The following is a 21063-nucleotide window of genomic DNA, read 5'->3' as shown; positions in this document are numbered from 1 at the left end:
TCTTATAGACATTAATAGAATCTGCCATTACCACATCTCTGGGAAGGACATTCCCCAACCTCACTGTCCTCACTGTGAAAAACCCCCTACGCTGCTTCAAATGGAAACTCCGTTCCTCTAATCTAAAGGGGAGGCCTCTGGTGCGTTGATTGTTTTTATGGGAAAAAAGAACATCCCCTATCTAATCATGTCCCCTCGCAAGCACCTCTTTTCCAGAGAAAACAACCCCAACCTCGACAGTCTAACCTCATAGTTTAACCCTTCCTTCCCCTTTACCAGTTTAGTTGCAGTCTCTGCACTCTCTCCAGCGCCGTTTTGAGAATCTTTTGAAAGATTTGTGAATTTTCCAGCAAAGTGTAACGGGACAGATTTGCTCATCACTAGACGTCAACATATTCTGCATCCCTTTACAGACTACATCAGTAGAGTTTACAGTTTAAGGTTCCTATCATGTTCATAGATGTTATGGTCAATTGTATCAGAAAATAACCTGCCTGTATGTTTTTGGAATATGGGAAGAAAGCCATATAAGTACAGGGAGAATATCCAAACTGTTTGCACCTAGCTGAAATTAAACCTTGGACCCGAGCGTAGCAAGATTGCACTGCTAACCATTGAACCACCCTGCTTCATATGCTACATTTGTCCAGTGTATATTACTGACATTGTGATACCCCCAGGACTACTGGCGGTGCATCCAGGTAGGGGGATATGACCAGCCAGCAAAAGGGGGAAGCAGCAATCAGTTCACAATGGACCAGAAGTGACGTGCTGGAAGGGACACATATTGGCGCCATTTTGTTTTTCAACACCACAGAGTCTCCTCTTAGGTGTATAAAGTTCATGGAATGTTTGTGAATATGGTTTAAAGGGTCTTATTGTTATGTCACAGCTTTTGGGGAATGCCTGCCCGCTGGGGTTTATTTACAACGAGCTGGCTGAGCTGACAACTGGTTTCATGTTTTTCACTTGCCCTTCTGAACCCTTCCATTGGGTGGCTGGTAGCCTGCAGTTCGCATGGGGTGGTTAATTGTGGCAATTGTTCAGAATTGCCACTAACCCCAGTTATTACAGGTGATTTTATAAGGATAATTGCTGTCTGAACCCCCCCCCCCCATACTTAAAGTCCACTAGGAGCCTACTGTACTTCTGTACTGCCTCTACCTCATGCCTTCAAGGTCCATTTTAAGAAATAATTTGCCAAATTGATGGGGGACTTGTTAAATATGACACAATGACAAAATTATGGTTATTCTGCAACAACAAATAAAAAAAAATAAGGGACAAATTTCATTAGAAATACCAGTAGCTTTTTTCTCCCAGTCTCAGCCCCAGGTATATTGTGCTTAAGAATTCAGCTCCTACATCTGTTCCCAATCAAGCCGTAATTTAAATCAAATCTGTAAGGACAGTCTCTTATTATTCCACCAAATGTTATTGTTTTTTCTTGCATTGGGTATTCTCTAAGCAAATGCATCAGGATTTGTTCTTGTCTCTCTGCTGTTCCCTGCAGAAAATCTGGGCTTCTGCTAACCACATTGTGCTTATTAAAAAAGGGAAAAGAAAAGGTAAGGAAAACAGCTCATTTTCTTTGCACAGTCGAATAAAGTTCATTAAGTAGAAATTATAGCAGCATAAGCAACTATGATTCCCATTGACAGAAATGACAGCTTGCAAGCATTTTAGAATAATATAAGCAGATCAAGCAGGCACTACTTTTTGCTGTGACAAAGCAAAATATATCACAACTCTTTTTATGCCGAAGGAATTAGCCTAGAAGAAAGAAAAAAACAACGCAATACATTATTATAATAGCATGCACTGCATTTAATGAAGTTACCAGGTGTTGTGTGCTTCATACTGTACATATTTGACATATCTTGTTATGTATAACTTGTTTGACTTTTTATGCCATGATATGATCTACTTTGTGCACTGTGATTCATACTCTTTCCCCATACGTAATAAAAGGCACTAAGTTTGCCCAGAAGCAGTAACCCAAAGCAACCAATCAGCATGTAGAATGTTCTGGTCACCTGTTTAAAACCGAACATCTTATTGGTTGCTATGGGTTACTACTCCTGGGCAAACTTAGTGTCTTTTATTATATAACTCCCTTTATTATTATTTTATTCTAACCCCCTTAAATCTTTATAACCACTATATATCTATTAATAGATAGTCAATCTAATATGTATCTATGAGTCTCTAATTGGAAGTACCTCCTCTTAATTGGCATATATTCCTTTCAATGTTTAGATGTAAAATGTTGTTGCTTAACCTATAATTAAGAGTATCCTAGGGTTGCACAAAATAAATAAGGCTAACTCTGTAATCATTTAAAAATGTAGAAATACAGGTACAGGATCCGATATCTGGAAACTCGTTATCCAGAAAGCGCTGAATTACAGGAAGGCCATCTCCCATAGATGTTATTTTTATAAAATAATTCAAATTTGTAATAATACTGTACCAGATATGACAGGGGGAGTGTAATCTAGGTTGCCAATGGACAAAACATTTGCAATGGGACTATAAATTCACATTGTGAACAACTTTGTCTTTGCACAAATGTGAAATACCGTTTGCAAACCCGTTGCTTTTCATGCAAATTTTCTTTAGCTTTTAGCGCCAGTGTGCATTATATTTAATAAAACTTCTTAATGAAAAAAATTGTTGTTCTCGCACAGTTACACCATCTTCGTCTTACCTTCTATCGTCTTCTATCATACCGGAGTAAAGAGCCCTAGAAGCTTTCTCTGTTTGTTTAAAATTGCAGCTGCCATTTTAGCTTAGCCTTCATAGTTTCCTGCTGCATAGCTCTAGCCATTGAGTCTTATGAATTCTTACGAGAAGGGGGAGGAGGAGAGGGGAGAGAACTGCGCAGACTCTGGCCCCGGGAATGAAAGACTTTTCTGAGAGAGGTCAGAAGTCAGATACCCTAAGAACATGTTTACAAAAAAGGAGACAAGAAATCCTGTGTTTCTTTTAATAGAGGACTCTATGTGAGAGCTTATGGCTGTATCTACATAGACCTTTCTGATAAAGCTTACTTAGTTTTTACTTCTCCTTTACGGTATGGAGATCCAAATTATGGAAACATCCGTTATCTGGAAAGTAGCAGGTCCCAAGAAATCTGGATTACAGGTTCCCTACCTGTACTAGAATTCTTTTAAAACAATTAGCTGCTTCTAGTTTTCAACTTTTTGGTCCAGCCCATTGCCAGCCTGTTTCATATTGGTCAAGTGATAAAGGAACATCTATTTAATTGTTGCTTAAGATCAATCGGTCACATCAAAGTGGGCGTGGTCATGTCAAAATTGGCACGGTCGCTGCAAAAAAGGGGCATTTGCATAAAAAAAAGATGTGCAACAAAAAAGACACACACGACAAAAAATTATGCATGTGACAAAAAAAATGTGTGACAGAAGTGTTTCGTGGATTTTTTCGCCATTTCCTGAATTTTCCTGTTGTTTTGTGAATTTTTCGGAGAAGCAAAATGGGAAAAATTTGCTCATCCCTACTGATGAGCGAATCTGTCCCATTTCGCTTCGCCGAAAAATTCGCGAAGCTTTTAAAAGATTCGCAAAACGGCGAAAATGTTGTGCGTCAAAAAAAAATTTGTCGCCCACAACTATTCTTTTGTCGCCCGCAGTTATTCTTTTGTCGCGCGGCTATTCCTTTGTCACCTTGGTTATTCCTTTGTCGCGCAGCTATTTGTTTGTTGCATTACTATTCTTTTGACGCGGGCAACAATTTTTGGTCGCGCAGAGAATTTTTTCATCCTTTTCGCGAAAATTTTGCAAATCCGTGCCTGGCAAAACATTTCGCCCATCACTACTCATCACTAATAAAGATCAGATAAACAATTATCTTCAAAAATGGCTGTCCTTTTCCCTGTAAATTAGAAAGGTTTGAATGAATATTGCAAGAATATTGCATCTGAGAAACCAACGCTATTCACTTTTTCCCCTTAGAACTTCATTTTGGCCTCGTTTCCTTCAATCATTTGTTTTAAAGCTGTCAGTAATTGATGTCCCACATTGGCAGCAGATCCAGGAAGACTGATGCATATGGTCACTGTTTGCCTTTTCATGCATACCAAATGACTGCTATTTTTAGGGGTCTATGTATCAAGGCAATTTCCACTCATTCCAAATCCCAACACTCAGAGCAATAAGTGAAGGCCTACTTAACAGCACTGTCATGGGATGCCAATATTATGAATACTTCCACTTGTCATTGTGCACACAGATGATGTAGAAAGGCAACAGTCTTAATGTATTATTTTAGCCCAGTTCCATTTTCTTTTTTGATTAAAGCTGTTTATCAAAGTGATTTTATTTCAAACATATGACAAAAAGCCAAATGCGTGTTTATATATATAAAAATATATACAGTACATACACACAGGACCAGCATTGTAATTGAATAAATAACACAGTTAATATATATATACTGTATATATATATATATAAATAAAATTGTGCGCCAAACAGTCTAGTGCGAATTCACTAGGTGTAAATGGATTCTGCTCTTTCACTATTAGCCCCTGAAGAAGCGATGGCAAAATGCACATCGGACTGATTTCAGGCTTGGCCATTTGTAAGGCACACACTAAGGGGCCATTTACTAAACAATTTTGAGATGAATTTGTATTTTTTATAAATTATAGAACATTTCGGAATGTATACAAAAATTTTGATCATATTCCATGAGTTTTTCGTGGTTTTCTATAAACTTCCACAAAAAAATCGGATTTTGAGCGAAGAATACATACATTTCGGAATTCGTTAGTGCTTTGGTTACACTATCATCGGGACAGGTTTGATCTATTGAGTGCCATTGAGTCCTGTGGAATGCTTCCAAAGCCAGCAATGGAAGGCTTCAAAGCTAGAACTGTTTTCACAGTGTTTACAAGCTTTTCGGCTCGAAAATTTCATGACTTTCAGAATGCAATTGCGATATTTTCATACGAACGATAAAAGCATTGTCGAAACATTTTAGAACTACAGAAATGTTGATGTGTGACCTGGAGTGTTTGTTTAGATGGGTACAATGTGGAAGGTGTTGTGTGACTATTATGGCTACTAAGTCTTTATAACAATATCTTGCATACCATATGCCTAAATCGCAATTCCCTCTTTTTATGTTGTAATTGGGATACATGTTTTTCATTTTTCATTTTTGTATCCAATAAAGATGGGTCATTTTACTGGGAACCTAAAGTTTTGAGACCAGTCTTTACTTGGGGGTTCACCCCTTATATTGGATCTCTTTCCAATATGGAGGTATATTATATCTGATTATACAACACAAAACTCTAGTGTACAGGAAAGGGGGGGTATTATTAACTCAAGCAAGGGTACAAGGTGTAATAAACCTCAGCCCCCTCTGAAGACAAATCATTGGCCAGGTACTTTTTAGCATTTTGTCACATGACATTTCAGTAAAATTCAAGGGAAGACAGTTTAGTCACGCCAGGTATTCATTAATCATTACTATGTACTTTAGTATTGTGTCTTAATTCCTACGGCTTTGAATGTATTGGCACCATAATTACTAGGACACCACAGCTTGTAGCAACTGTACATGGTCAATATGCAAACTGTTCTTCCCTCCATCATCCACCAAGTTTGTCTGAGGACTACACTATTTTAATTTATCATAATAATTTCCGTGCAAGTGACCTTTTTGTTCTGAAACTATTTTCGCCTAATGATCACTGAACATTTCGCTATAGTCAAGAGACTCAGTTTAGCGGAAAAAAAAAAGAATAATTGCCTCTGCCATCTCCCTCGCGGTGCATTGTATTGGCTAATTTGCTTCTAAAAAATCAAAAGATTGTAAATGTACAATTAAATAATGAACTGTAAAGCTAGGCGTTTGTTTCATGTTTAATTATCCCAACTACTCTTAAGATTTTATTTTCGGGTCAAATAATTGTATGCATTAATTTCCACTAAATAATTTGCAGGGCCCTGGCAGAAATGTGGTAGAATAATTACAGTAATGGAAGCAGAAGCTGAGCACTTATCAATATGAGACATTAGGGCTCATTCACTATAAAAAATAGCATGCAAGCCCTATTGTCTGAAAAACCCCTTAGCTGGCATGAGGGTTTAGTTTAACTATTATTCAAATAACTCTATTTACCAAATGTTTTAGCTGTGCTACTGTAAGGCATGAATCAGTACATACTAATGCTTTCCCAGGAGTTAACTATACGGTGGAATGTCAGTTGTTGATGACAATAGCCCCCACTTCCCCACCCCTTAGATGTCAAGGCCATTGATTATCTATTGCATCAGAGTCTTAACTGATATCCTCCAAAGCACTGTAAGATTGATTGCTGTACTATAAGCTTTATTTGCAGCCCTGACAAGAAAAAAAAATCACTAAAGCTGTTTTTATGACAACTAAAGCCTAAATGTAGGTTATTTGAGTTCATTTTATAGGTTTAGAAGGCTATGCAATCAGCAGCCCTATGTAATGACATAAACCCCCATATGTAATAATTGACACTAAGTTTGCCCAGGAGCAGTAACTACTGTAATAGCAACCAATGAGATATTTGCTTTTAAACAGGCAACCAGTTAATGCTGCCTGCTGATTGGTTGCTCTGGGTTACTGCTCTTGGGAAAACTTAGTGCCTTTTATTACAAAGTGCCTAAATCCGCTCCCCTTTACCTTCCCAAATTCCTTGGTGTGGTTTTAAGGCCACATGGGTGTATCAAGTATTTTATAATTTATAAATAATGCACATAGTGCTAAGCACATTTTAACTTTTAGCTGATATAGATTTGCGGCATCATTTTCATTTTCAATATTGTCAAAAATGTATGAGAATCTACACTAGATTTAGGCATGCATTTTGTTTCACCAAGTGAAAAAAAAATTTTCCACACAGGAGAAAAAACTAGAGAAAAAAAAATCTATTGACTTGCTGCCAGAGAAAGAACACCCAAACTTGAGAAAAAACACCCCAATGCATTTGGCACAAGAAAAAAAGCCCATTGTCTGATGCATTTTGCAAGAGAAAAAACCTGAAAAAATGCCCATTGTCTCCAATGCATTTGGCATGAGAAAGACATGTGTAGAAAAAAGCCTACTGAGAAAAACATGTGGTTATTATGGGTAAGCACCATGACTAATGCAGCGTTGAGCCCGTTGTGCCCCTTTACCCTCCCCCGTGCCCACAATAAAGTAACAGACAACTTATTTGGGGAGAGAAGGCCGCAGTTATTTATTGTGACTTATTTGAATAAATCAGCAATTATATATAGATATAAACAACCATAACTTTTATTAAACTGTTTGTAAATCCAAACATTAAACAACAGTCAAATAACTTATATCCTGCAGAGAGGTCTGACCCTGAGCCCAGGCCCGGAGCCTGTGTCCTGTCTACTATCCAAGTCCCATTTTGGATTATCCATCTCCCTGGGGACCCCAGGCCTACCCAGTTACCCACTCACCTTACCAACTGTACCTTTTTAATTCTCTCTGGGGCTCAAGTCGACCCCACCCCCCCGCACTGAGATTATGGATTCCCACCTATTAGGGAGGAGGAATGCTGATGGCACCTGCTCCTCCTGCCCACCAAAAGACTGTTGAGCTCACATCCGAGGAGGTTCTACTTTTTCTTGCCCTGAACCTGTAACAAGATATCCAGTTGGGGGGGGGGGAAGGGGTTGTCCTCCTAGCTTAGTCAAGCCCTGCTTCCCTTTCGTTTACTCGGGTCATTGGGTTCCCGGATGCCAGGATTATGTTACCTGCTTGTCCGCGAAACGCATTTGTCATGCAACTTTTTTGTCGCCCACGGCTTTTTTTGTCGCCTGCAGCTTTTTTTGGCATGACCGCACCCAATTTGACTTTTTTGACAATTCGACAAATTTTTCCATGGCGAATTTTCACGGAAGTTTTGCAAAACAATTCGCCAATAGTGAAAAGAGGAAATTCGTTGCAAATCCATGCCTGGCAAAAAAATTCACTCATTGCTAGCCAACTGTAAATTTTGGTAGAGAGGGACTGATGATCTGGGGAAGCTTCCCATTTTTCCATTGAAAGCATACATAAGGAAATTTGCTTAATGCCATTATTTCAATGATATTTTTGACAATTTCATGCTTCCTATTTTTTAGAAACAATATGGGAAAGGGCCTCAAATGTTTGCAGGGTGAAAAAAGGGGGGGAAATGATTGTTTTCTTTAACGTGTTAACATTCTATTTACTTTACTATGTTAATTGGTCTGTGGAAATATTGTCCTTTGTACGTTTTTTCTTGTTGTTGTTGTTATTATTATAAAAGCATCTACACAGCATAACTAAGTTTGGTAAAGAATGAAAAAATCCATTATGCAAAAGGATAGTCTTTAATAAATGTGACCTGAAACAGACTATATTATAACACTGATTCATCAAGCCATGAGTTTCGACAGACACTGATGAATATACCCCGTACAAAAATGTCAAACGAAGAAATATGATCTCATCTGAGATAAAAATACCATCTTATACCATGATATATCAGAACTGGCTGGAGTATTGAGAAATTAAAAATATAGTAATAGAAGCAACACAAGGGTTTAATATATACTCTGAAATATAAGGGCATAACATACTTTTCACATACCGTAGTAACGGTAACTAAAGGCAAAGTGTCAGTGGGTCAGAGCAGAAACCTCTATCACTGGGAAATTGCATTTACTGTGCCCAGTGGCAATCTGCAGCATTTCCATAATATACACATTTATCTGCTGTAAATAAGTAGTAGAGTAATCTCTACCCCTTCTGGTGTGGGGGAGGCTTCTCCATAGAGTGAGGTATTTGCAGTGGAGCCATAGCTAAATGTTTAATATTATACGAGATGGCACACAGAGAATGTACAACGCTGCAAATGCAGGGATAGTAGTACATTGATTTATATGTTAAAAGAAAAATAAAGCTTACCAAAGCAGGCCAAAAATGTTCTACATTATGTTTTGGGGTTCTGTACCAGCCCAAATCTACAACAGCCCTTTAGCAGGGAATATCTGTGCCCCAAAATGCCCCCAGTAGCTCCCCATCTTCTTTTCTGATGATTCCCTGCACATGCTCTGTGCTGCTGTCACTTACCTGCGGTTAGGGACCCACTCACAATATACTATATATATAGAATATACATGTCACAATATGCTGTGTATATAGAATAAATAAAGCCTGCTAAAAAACAAGCTAAATAGAGATGGAAAATGGTTCAGCAAGGAGTAAAAGGAATCCAAAATGATTTTTATAAATATGTAAATAGTAAAAGAAATGAAGCGAGAAGGGGTGGGGCCCCTATTATCATGGGAGGGTCAATTGGTTGAAGAGAACAGCCAAAGGGCAGAAATTCTGAAATTTTATTTTTCATCTGCATACACAACTGAGGAACCAGCTAATCAAGGTTTCCTTTTTAATAGACCCAGATCTAGTAATATAACTACTGATGCATGGGTCACATGTAAAGGTAAACCAAGGTCCAGGACCAGATGGTATTCCTCTCAAGATACTAAACGAGCTTAGCGCTTTAATTGCCAAACCTCTTCACTTAATTTTTCAGGATTCGTTGAGGTTTGGCATGGTGCCCAGAGACTGACGAATTGCTAATGTGGTGCCGTTATTTAAAAAGGGATATCATTCTCAGCCTGAAAACTATAGGCCTGTTAGTCTGACATCAGTAGTAGGAAAGCTTTTGGAAGGGGTAATAAGGGATAGGGTACTTGAATACATTGCAGTTCACAATACTATTAGTTTGTGCCAGCATGGTTTTATGCGTAACAGATCTTGCCAGACTAATTTAGTCGCCTTTTATGAGGAGGTGAGCAGGAACCTCGATGCTGGAATGGCAGTTGATGTCATCTACTTGGACTTTGCTAAAGCATTTGACACAGTACCGCATGATACAATTAAGGGATAGTGGCTTGGAGCATAATATTTGTACTTGGATAAAGAACTGGCTAAGGAATAGATTACAATAATTAGCAGAACATTTTTTTAAACGGACAAGTGTTGTTAGTGGAGTATCTTGCATAAAAAAGGGCATTAATTAGTGATGACTGAAATTTTTCACCAGGTCCATACCTGGTGAAAAATTTCGATCATCACTAGTTAGTTCATGGTGTTAATTCACAGTGAATTTCCATGTTTTACCGTTGGCAGATTGTTTTGTGAAACAGACGCAAAAAGTTGGCCCAGAAAATGTTGGCACTTTTTTTTAATGTGCAACAATTTTTTTTTGCACATAATTTTTTTTGCAAATCTTTGCACTGTTAAGTGAATTTTTTGCCAAAGCGAATTGGGACAGATTGGCAGATTTTGGCAGTTTTGGGCTCCAGTCCTTAAGAAGGATATTAATGAGCTGGAGAGAGTGCAGAGACGTGCAACTAAACTGGTTAAGGGGATGGAAGATATAAACTATGAGGTGAGACTGTCAAGGTTGGGGTTGTTTTCTCTGGAAAAGAGGCGCTTGCGAGGGGACATGATTACTCTGTACAAGTAAATTACAGGGGATTATAGGCAGATGGGGGATGTTCTTTTTTCCCATAAAAACAACCAGCGCACCAGAGGTCACCCCTATAGATTAGAGAAACAGAACTTCCATTTGAAGCAGCGTAGGGGGTTTTTCACGGTGAGGGCAGTGAGGTTGGGGAATGCCCTTCCTAGTGATGTGGTAATGGCAGATTCTGTTAATGCCTTTAAGAATGACTTGGTTGATTTTTTTGTATCCAAGGCTATTGTGATACTAAAATCTGTTAGTTTTGATATTGGTGTATATAGTTTAGGTAAGTGTAAATGTATAACTGATCCATATGGGTCTATGTGTGTGTGCTGCGTTTGCTAGGAAGTGTTGAACTTGATGGACTTTGGTCTTTTTTCAACCCAACTTAACCAAGTAACTAAAATGTGACAAACAAACCTCATTTTCTTCTTGATGATTTGTGATGACCCCTAAGCTTAGCTTTTTAACAGCTGCACAGAGCACACACAGCATGTCTTTCACTGACACTCCTAACAAAATCCAAGATGGTAACTCCCTGTGACAACAGGGATCATTACGGTAATAGAGATGTTGAACCTTTAGGCTAGTGCATTAAGCTCAGTATATAATATATGGCATTTCTAGTGATATGTGTTTTTAGGGTTTCATTCTCCTTTAAATGAACCAGTGATACCCTGGCACCTACCTACTTACCTACATGTAATGTACCCTGCCTCCTTGCAAACCACATCAACAGGGCTTCCAGAATTTGGTACCTTCCCTGTACCTCATGGATACAGGCAGAGCGGAGTTAGGCTGCTTTACATCTTATATATATATATACAGTGCAGTAACCCATAGGGATCAACCACCTGTAACTTTTGTTAATTTACAATAATGAAAGCAAAAATGTAATTTGGTTGCTTTTGGTTACCGCACAGGTGCACATTTTATACTTCATTAGTGTTTTACCTTTGTTTTGTCTGACAGTTATTAAAACAGTTATTAAACAAAGAGCTAAAAGAGATCCTCAATTAATGAGATGAATAATAAATACATTCTGAAGGAAGATTATGCCGTTTTATAACTATATATCTTGGCTCAAGTTCTGATTATTTTTATTTAAGATGCTCGATTCACAAACAGCTTCTAAATGAGCATTTACTGAAAATACAACCTCCTGGGCCACATTTACTAAAGTCTGTTTGTACATTTATCAAGTTGTTATACTTAATTAAAATCATCATTTTAATCCTGGATTAACTAACATTAAAACGCTGTAGTTTAGAATTATAAAAAAAAGTTATTAGTATATCATTACATTCTAATAGTGCATCAAATGAGCTTAGAGGAAATATACATATGCACATTACATTTAAGAGCAAAAGCTAATGCATATTAGTTCTTACACAAAGTTGAGAGAGCCATCTTATAGCTTTATGTAAGGAATTATTTTTTTTATTGACTTTTGTCAGGACTAGGGATGAGCATATTTTATTTATCTAGTATAGATTTTGCATTTTTGTGAGTGGCAAACTTTTTGGCAAATCTGCACTAGTATTGTGGCATGCGTTTTTTCTGGAAAAAAAATCATGTTTTTCACATGGGAAATTCCCACTAAAAATGTCTATTGACTCCTATGCATTTGGAATATAAAAAACAAACCCCACTGAAGTCAATGCACACGGAGAAAAAACTTGAGAAAAAATGTTTGTTGACTTCAGTGAGTCAATGGGAAAAAAAGGCCCCTTGACTTCAATGCACTTTGCTTGAAAATACCACCCACTGACTTCAATGCATTTGGCGTGTGAATAAAACACCCATTGATTCCAGTGCATTTGGCATAAGAAAAAAAACCACAAGAAAACTCCCATCAACACCAATGCACTTGACTTGAGAAAAAATGGCCCTTGACTTCAATGCATTTGGAGTGAGAAAGAATGCCCATTGACTCCAATGCCCATTGGTTCCAAATAGTGATGAGCAAATCTGTTCTGTTTCGGTTCACCGGAATATTTGCGAAATGGGAAAAATTGGCAAAATGCTTTGAAGTCAATGGGTGTCTATCAGCACTCATCATTAATTCCAATGCATTCGGCACAAGAAAAAAATAAACACACACACAAGAACACTCCTATCGACTCCAATGCACTTAGCTTGGAAAAAAAACGCACTTTGAATTAAATGCACCCACTGACCTCAATGTATTTAGCGAGCGACAATTTTTCTGATGCACGCAAAAAATTTTTGCTGTTCAGCAGAATTTTCGCTGTTTCATTTTTTGCTGCATTTTTCAGCAAAACGAAAAGGGACAGATTGACTCATCACTACACAAGACAATGGCACAAAGACAAATGACAAAAACACAATGACGCAAAAAAAACCCACACACATGAATAACTCCTAATGCACCTATTGCATTGGGTGAAGTTAATGTTAAAATTGGTAATGGTTTCACAATTTTTTCAGTCGTTTTGCTCATCATAACTACTCAGGACTTTTGTTGGCCTTTAACACACTAACCCTAGCTGTCACTGTCCATGTATGATTATGTCAGTAAGTTCTAAAAACTGCATTTTTGGAAATCCTTGTTATGTAATAGCAGTCAAACTATTTCAGACTTATGACGTTAAATCTGAGCTTCAGTTGAGCATTTTTGGGGTTCCTAATCCCAAAGAGTTGCGAGGGTGGCAGAGCAAATGGTTACAACCAGAAGTATCTGAATAAGAAATTGTTTCCAGAAGGTTAACCTCCAAATATTATTTAATTTATTTTGTCTAGGATGCAGTTTAAGATTTTATGAGTAACATGTTTTATTGTGCATTTTGAGTTATTACTAATAATTAAGATTAATTAAGATAATTAAGATTCCTGGCTTGCTTTCCTGTTGAATAAGCTCTTCAAGCTTTTTATACAAACACCCATTGGTTCTGCTGAACCTATTGTTATGCCCCTTGGTGTTGCACATGTCCTGGGCATTGTCTATAATATTAATTTCCTGTCTATCGTCTCTGTATTTCCTAATGCCAAAAATGATTGATATTAGTCCCTGCCCGATGGTAGAACAACCAGGAAGAGAATGCAGTCACCTCGTTCCATGAATATTATCTTTTGCTGTCTATTTGTCTAAACAAGAAAATAAGATTTCTTTTATAGTCTTTTTCCTAATTCCAGCCATTGCAACAGATGCAGAATAATATAGATTTCTTTTGGCTAAATTTGCAAAGCTGAACAAACAAGATTTTTAATTGGATTTTAGGAATTGGCCCAATGCTTATGACTATAAAGCACAGTTCACATAGGGTTGTTCTTAGTTGGGCAGAAACATTGGTGTGGGGCCTCATCCACCAGCAGCATTCCAACTGTTATTGAATTTCAACCCCAAGGGGAAGATTTATCAAAATAAAATTGTGGGGAAAAAAACACGTGGTGAAAAAATAACTGCAACAAAACTCAAATGCTAGCTTATTTAAGAAAACTGCGACAGAATATTCCCTTTTTTGTGTCTAAAAAAAAGTCACATGCTGGTGAAGATTTTTCTATTCATTTTCAATGAGGCTGAAAACGTAGCGATAAGTGAATTTTTTCACCAGGCATGAGTGTGCGGCGAAATCCAGCATTTTCAGTGTGCGTGTAAAATTGTCACATGAATGTAAAAATTGGCATGTTGAGCAGTGGCAACAACAAACGCATTTCACAAATTTTTCCCCGTTTCACAAATTTCCTACATTTTTTGGCAAAATGGAACAGTGTCACTCATCACTAATAACTGGGCAAATAAATAGACAATCATAGACAATTCTCATTGACTTCTGTTGAACCTCGCTTTTACTTGCTGAGTTTTTTTCTGGCAACTTTTCAAGGATTTTTTTCTTTAATAAATAACTCCTATTCGTAGTATAAGAATAGAATGAGAATATTTGCGAGTATATTCGGGTTTGTGTTTTTCCCTACATTTCTTCTCTTATCGTAAAAAAATTACAAACTCGAATTTTGATCAATTGTCCACCCCTGGTATCCACCTTTGGCTGTGAATGTTGGTAGCTGTAGTACAACACAGGATAAAGGGTGTGTTCTGTGTAGTGATGAGCGAATCTGTCCCGTTTCGCTTCGCTGAAAAATTTGCGAATCTTTCAAAAGGTTTGCAAAACGGCGAAAAATTTGTGAAACGGAGAAAATGTTGCACTTAAAAAAAAATTGCCGCCCGTGTCTAATTTTTTGACAAGTGAATATTATTTTGACGCAGCAATTATTTATTTTGATGCCACGACTTTTCTTTTGACACGTGGCTATTCATTTTAATGCCGCGACTATTTATTTTGATGCCGCAACTATTCTTTGATTCCCGTGACTATTCTTTTGGTGCGCGACTATTCTTTTGACGCAAGACTATTTATTTTGATACCACGACTATTTATTTTGATGCCGCAACTATTTATTTTGACATGTGACAATTCTTTTGACACCCCCAACAATTTTTGGACTTGCAGCGAATTTTTTCACAGAAATTTTTTTCATCCATTTCGCAAAACAATCCGCCAATGGCGAAACACAGAAATTCGCTGCAAATCCATACCTGGTGAAACATTTCACCCATTACTAGTTCTGTGCAGTCTTGATATTCATTCCCACTGCAGCCATTCCCTTGAACAAAGACTGGGGATCAAATGCTGATCAACTGTAAATAATGAGCTGTTTACCCACCCTAAAAAAACTATAGATACACTTCTTTGTCTTTTTAAACACCTGTCATTATATATCCTAATCTGTTTCCAGCGTGTTAAAATGAAGCCAGCATTTATTCTAGCACAATAAAGGAGAAGACGATCACTGCCGCTGCTCACGACTCTCGCTGCCTGACTATCAAGCACAATTCAGAGTGACTGCACATCACCCCGTACGATTCCCACAAAACTCATTAATATTAAAGAAACAATCGAGTGCAAGTGGATGGCTGTAATTAAATGTGAAATGGAAGTAGTGGTCTGAAATCTTTAATGGAAAGGTTGGTCACAGACGGTAAGAGGATCCCCTGCCATATTTGGCACTAACATAAAGGAAGAGGTGGCATTAATAAAGCAGCAATATATATATACTAATCATCTGATTACAGGCAGCTGCTTTCGTTTAACGCCATTAATCACCACTGAGGTTTCACATAAGAGCTTCCATCCAAAATATTATTCTGCTTAAATTCCCTGTCTAGCAGGGAATATTGTGTTTGTTTCCATCCAAGAAAAATCGAGTCCAGCAGTGAGCAAGTGGGGTATTTTGGCCGCGAGTTTGTGTAGTTTGATTTACCTGTGTGTGTGTGTTTTATGTTTGTTTACATTGTCTGTTTGCTCATAATAAGGTTTAATTGTGTCTAAACGCTTTCCCAGCTGTGCGTGTTTCCGGAGAATCATAGCGCGCATTTGCTGCCAGTTGCTCAGTTCAATATGGTCTTCTGGCACTTGGGTTGTCTTGGAGAGGGGAGAGGAGGGAAGTGAAGGATGAGTAGGGATAAGACATGGAAAAAAGTAGCCAAAATATATATGCAGTGCAGTCAGATTAAAAGGGCCAGCAAATTCTTTTATCTCTCAACAAACGTTTGTAATAATAAAGTCTCAATATTCTGATTCTCATATATGTGGCATACATAAAACCTATCATTTGAATGGAACATGAAGTGCAAAATTATAAATAACTAGGCTCTGCTACATGGAACTAGACATGATTGATGCTCTAGAGAACATGTAAACCCTGTTTTACCTTACAGTGTGTCTCCGTAGAACCACACCCAAACAGCATCATAGTCACCCAATTCACTTACTATGTCCTGCACTGCCGCCCTCTTCAGAACTGTATTAAGGGTTTCATCCACTGGCAATTTTCCCATCCTGACATCATTATTCACTTGCTTCCTGATCTAAAAATGTTGGCTTACACACTATAAGAAATATGCCTCTCTTTCTAAAGAGAGAGGGGCTGAGCAAGCAGGAAATATACAAAGAGACCAAGGAATGAAGCAGCCTCACTGTTTACTTTTAAAGGAGAAGGAAAGACATTTTGGCATTTACTGCCAATAAATCAGCCACAAGAGTGCAAGCTAGAATGCTATATTTATTCAACAGAAAGCTTTACCATACGTGAGTAAACAGCCCAAGAAGCTCCCTACTCCTGTTTATTTAAGATAGCAGCTGCCATGTTAGCTTGGTCTCAGTAGCTTCCTGCTGCAGCTCTAGCTGCTTGTAGCTAAGATTACACAAAACAGATGGGAGGGGGTACAATATCTTATGGGATGGGAAGAGAATTCTAAAGGGAGGGGGAGAGGGGGATAGAAACAAACTGAGCAGACTCATGTCCGTGCCCTGAAGGAAGCAGGAAGTCTGATACTGAAGAACATGTGTACAAAAAAGAAGAAAAGAAACCCTGTGTTTCTTTTGATAGAGGACTCAGTGCAGCATTTCTGTGAGTGGCTGTATTTACATAGACCTTTATGATAAAGCTTACTTAGTTTTTACCTTTGCTTCTTCTTTAAAGAATGCAGTGAGGGTTTTTAACAATTAGATTTTTGGTTAGGGGGTTGTTCATTTGCAATGAAATTCAGCATTTTGCCATCATTTTCCACAGTAAATAGTTGCAGTGAAAGAAAACGCCAATAGACCACCAATAGGCAACTAATAGATTGCAGCAAAAAAAGTCCCCTTGAAAAAATTCCCATAGACTCAAATGTATTTATGAACTAATGGCCATGGAAAAAAGCAGTGAGCAGTGAAAAAATGACCTTTGACTACAATGCATTTCTTGAATTTTCCCACAGTTTCAAGAATTTGATTAATGCCTTTAAGCCAGGGATCCCAAACCTTTTTTACTCGTGAGTCACATTCAGATGTAAAAAGTGTTGGTGAGCCACACAAGCATGGAAAAATGCCAAATAAGGACTATGATTGGCTATCTGGTAGCCCCATGTGGATTGCTAGCCTGCAGGAGGCTCTGCTTGGGGTACAACTGTGTCTCTGTGCTGGAAGCACAGAGACACAGTGGTACCCCAAGCAGAGTTTGCCTAACTCTGTAATATATTGTTGGGCCAATAATGTGGGTGCTGTATTTTACATTGCCGGACCCCACGCACAGTGTCATATATTGATTGAAAGCTTCTTTTTCTAAAAATACTGGGGTCACCTTGTCACAAAATGCTGGGAAATGCTGGGATGATGTGAACATCAACGTGGTAGGAACATCAACGTGGGAATATACTAATGGTCAAGTCAAATTTTTAGTGCATTCATGGTGCACCATGATCAGCTTTATCAGATTCTGTGACCCCAAGTTCTGTTCTTCTATTATGGCATCTACAGAAACAATATGAGATCTTCATTTGCATGACAACCATGTAGCAGGTGGGTTGTGGTAATAGATGATAGTGCTTCCTTATCAAGAGCTATGTAGACATATGAAATGAAATTCCAAATTACATATCCTTCAGATGGACCAAGCAATATATAGACATTTATTTCAGGTGGCTAACACTATCCCTCCATGTCAATTGATTCAAACAGATTACAGGGCTCATTTGTGAGCGAAAGTGCAGTGTGCAAAGTGCAACTATTGGTGCAAGTCACCATGTTTTTTATCTGTCTTGTGTTTTTCTCCTACAATTCAAGTGTGATAGAGGTCCCAAGATGGCAATGCAGCCCTTATATTTACCTGTTTAGTTTGATGTACCTTGTATTGATAAAACTTTAACCCATGTGTACAGGTATGGGACCTGTTATCCAGACTTCTCAGGACCTGGGGTTTTCCAGATTAAGGGTCTATCTATAATTTGGATCTCCATACCTTGAGGTATCTTGGTCTATGGGAGATGGCCTTCCCTTAATTCAGAACTTTCTGGATAGTGGGTTTTTGGATAACAAAGCCCATACCATTAGGCCACACTATTTTGTAGTATTGTACTTCTGTGCAGTAGATGTGACCCAGAGATTGCATGTATTCTAGTAGTATTTTGATAGTCTGTACACCTTTTTCTAAAAAAAAGTCACACCTTAGCCCACACACACTTGTTACTGTAAAGAACTGGAGGGCGTTTCTTTAGCAAAGATTTTCAAAAAGAAAAAAAAAATTCCTGTCAACCTTGTTAGAGCGAGTCAAGCCTCTGGATAGCGCACAGATATCCCTTTATATCCTATTAGACTGTGCAAAATCCTAAAGAAAAAAAAAAAGATTTGTTAGGAAACCACAGTCAATTGCAGCGATGAAGCTTGGGAGCTTTGCATTGGATGAAATACAGTAAAATGTGCAATTAAAATCAGTTAAGAAACTTCATCACTCAGATTCAACTGCGCATTGAACGCATTTTAGCGGAATGTGGGTGCCAGGGATCATTTGTATTCCTTGGGTTTCACACTCATGGGACAGCATAAATAAATCCTGTGGCTGGGCTATGTTATCAGCTCTTTTGCAAAGAACAGAAAAGACCTTGTTTTAGAAAAAAATTTGAAATAATTCTTGCCTGCGGCGCTTGCTAAATCCATTCTGTACACTGCAGTAAGAGAAACACGGAGCTGCCATTGGAGTCAAAGACTTTAATTAGCTACAGTGAAGAATGAAGGGAATTACGGAGCGCTGGAGAAACAAGGACGGAGGAAAAGAAGTGATGTATAGAGCAAAAGATAGGAATAAACAAATAAATGAAGATTAAGGGGAACGCTAAAGTAGAGCAGAGATAGAAGGCAGGGTGGGTAAGGGAGGAATGCGGGATAATTGAGAGAAAAAAAGGAGATCTCTTGGGACAAAATGAGCCAGACTAAGATTATTTTGTTTAAAAGTTTTTATTATGTTTCACTGAAAGTGTAAAATGCTGAGTGAACAGAGAGAACACAATGTAATAAATATGGCATAAAGATTGCTGATATGGGAAGGCTTTCAGAGAGCAGGTAGCGTTTGTTAACCATATGAGCGCCAGAAATGTATTCAGATATTTGGCAACTAATTCAGCCAAAACCCTTACACTAAGATGGAGTGTAAGCTCTGCCTCCCTAACTGTTACCTAGCTTTTATGGGTTTCTGCAAACCAAACGCTCCACATTCACACGACAAAGCGTGGTTGAAATCTGACCAGCACAGAAACGGTTATTTAAGATCTATTTTTAAAAAAGTGCCATTGAGATGCAAAACATTACCAGCGATACAGTTCTGCGTGTACAGTCGTCCGCATTTATAAAGCTGATTAAATGTTTTATGTAAATGTGTATTCAAGTATAAAATCCTAAGTAAAAAGAGGTGTCAGCTTGAAAAAAAAAAGCCCGTGTTGAGTGGCACCACTTTTTACACAGCATTGTACAACACTTTTTATGCTTGGATTTGTCCTAAATGGGTTATGCCAGGTACCGAGTGGTATAGAATAATGGAGTCATTTGAGGCAGCAGTAAAAAAAATGTGTACCAAAATCATTTAATGGATTCTATCACGATGCATGTTGTTAGTTCCCAACTTAGTATGGATTTTTATAAATATATCATTTTACACCTTTTATTACACCTTTTTTAAATTCATATTAAACCCACACACTAAAGAAATACTTAATAGCAATCATAAATATGTTCCTGAGTTGATATCACTTTCCCCAATGTGGGAAGAAGGTGGCCAGCTGCACAGTATAAAAGGAAAATGAGGATTAGTGATGAGCGAATTTTGTTTGGCAGGCAGGTATTCGCAGCGAGTTTCTGCATTTCGCCATTGGCGAATTGTTTTGCGAAACTTCAGTGAAAATTTGCTGTGGAAAAATCCTTCGTGTGGAAATTTTTTGTCACACGTCAAATTGGGAGCGGTCGCATCAAAAAAAGGGTGCGGTCGAGTCAAACTGGGAGCGGTTGCATCAAAAAAGGCGCAGGCACGTCAAAATTGGGTGCGAAAATTTTTTTTTGCACATCAAAATGGGCGCAGTCACGTCAAAAAAGGGTCAAAAGAGCGTGGGCAACAGAAAAATAGCCGCGAACGACAAAAAAAATTGCATGACAAATGAGTTTCATGAATTTTCTTGCTTTTCGTGAATTTTATGGCAAAGCAAAACGGGACAGATTCGCTCATCACTAATGAGGATCGAAACATAATTCTTATTTCCAGGCTTATTACAAGATCCTATGAATGATACCAAAAAGAAGAGCAATGGTGCAACCCAGCAACATTTTCATAATGGTTTTGCCCAATTACTTTAAAGCATTGTTTAACATGTTCTTACCTGGCAGTAAAAAAAAGTGATAATATTCCAAACAATAGGAGAAGGGTAAAAAGCCTATAAACTGGTAGCAGCTCGTATCCTCTGGAGAATACCACTGCCATCCAGTGTCCCCTGAAGCACATCACACACATCTGCAAATACAGCTACAGAATGTCTCTTTTTTGCTTAAACGATTCACATTTTAGAGGAAATGGCATTTTTAAAGCAAACATCTACCCGGTAACTAGGAGGTTACTGTACCTGCTGCATTATTACTTTGCCTAAAACTGTTTTGAAATGAGAACAGAGTACAATAAATGGCAGCTCTGGCATATACAATATTCTCATAATCAAAACTGCA

This window comes from Xenopus tropicalis, chromosome 3 (assembly GCF_000004195.4).
Source record: "Xenopus tropicalis strain Nigerian chromosome 3, UCB_Xtro_10.0, whole genome shotgun sequence".
NCBI classification, from domain to species: Eukaryota; Metazoa; Chordata; class Amphibia; order Anura; family Pipidae; genus Xenopus; species Xenopus tropicalis.
The sequence above is the reverse complement of the archived record's forward strand: the minus strand, read 5'-3'. Positions refer to the sequence as shown.